The 1,407-nt window shown below is 43.6% G+C and overlaps 1 pseudogene; it reads left to right on the forward strand.

Moving 5' to 3' along the window:
• Nucleotides 1-1,407, forward strand: part of LOC107469946 (heparanase-like protein 3) — a 23,340-nt pseudogene that overhangs the window by 14,208 nt on the left and 7,725 nt on the right.

Genomic DNA, 1,407 nt, shown 5'->3' on the forward strand with positions numbered 1-1,407 from the left:
GGGAATAGAGGTGGATAAGGCAAAGGTAGAGGTAATTGAAAAATTACCACCACCTGCCAATGTTAAGGCAATCAGAAGCTTTCTGGGGCATGCAGGATTCTACAGAAGGTTTATAAGGGATTTTTCGAAAATTGCAAAACCTCTGAGTAATCTGCTAGCTGCTGACACACCATTTGTGTTTGACACACAGTGTCTACAGGCATTTGAGACCCTAAAAGCTAAGCTGGTCACAGCACCAGTCATCTCTGCACCAGATTGGGCATTACCATTTGAATTAATGTGTGATGCCAGTGATCATGCCATTGGTGCAGTGTTGGGACAGAGGCATGACAAACTTCTGCATGTCATTTATTATGCTAGCCGTGTTCTAAATGATGCACAGAAGAATTACACAACCACAGAAAAAGAATTACTTGCAGTGGTCTATGCCATTGACAAGTTTAGATCTTACCTAGTAGGATCCAAGGTGATTGTGTACACTGACCATGCTGCTCTTAAATACTTACTCACAAAGCAGGATTCAAAACCCAGGCTAATAAGATGGGTGTTGCTTCTGCAAGAGTTTGATATAGAAATAAGAGACAGAAAAGGGACAGAGAACTAAGTAGCTGATCATCTGTCCCGAATAGAGCCAGTAGCTGGGGCGTCCCTCCCTTCTACTGAGATTTCTGAGACCTTCCCAGATGAGCAACTATTTGCCATTCAGGAAGCTCCATGGTTTGCAGATATTGCAAATTTTAAAGCTGTGAGGTTCATTCCCAAAGAGTACAGCTACGTGCAGAGAAAGAAATTAATTTCAGATGCCAAGTACTACCTCTGGGATGAACCATATCTTTTTAAGAGATGTGCTGACGGAGTGATTCGCAGGTGTGTACCCAGAGAAGAAGCACAAAGGATCCTATGGCACTGCCATGGATCACAGTATGGAGGACATTTTGGAAGTGAGCGAACAGCCACTAAAGTCCTCCAATGTGGCTTCTACTGGCCTACTCTCTATAAAGATTTCCGAGAGTTCCCGAGAGTTTGTGCGTAACTGTGACAGTTGCCAAAGAGCTGGTAACCTGCCTCATGGATATGCCATGCCTCAACAAGGGATATTAGAGATAGAATTGTTTGACGTATGGGGAATTGACTTCATGGGGCCATTCCCACCGTCATACTCAAACACTTACATTCTGGTGGCAGTGGACTATGTATCTAAGTGGGTAGAAGCAATTGCTACACCCACTAATGATACCAAGACCGTACTGAAATTCTTCCAGAAAAACATTTTCAGCAGGTTTGGCGTTCCCAGAGTGCTAATCAGTGACGGGGGCACTCATTTCTACAATAAACAGCTACACCTTGCTATGGTTAGATATGGAATTAGCCACAAAGTGGCAACTCCGTATCATCCACAGACAAATA

Source organism: Arachis duranensis, chromosome 10 (assembly GCF_000817695.3).
Source record: "Arachis duranensis cultivar V14167 chromosome 10, aradu.V14167.gnm2.J7QH, whole genome shotgun sequence".
In the NCBI taxonomy this organism is placed as follows: domain Eukaryota; kingdom Viridiplantae; phylum Streptophyta; class Magnoliopsida; order Fabales; family Fabaceae; genus Arachis; species Arachis duranensis.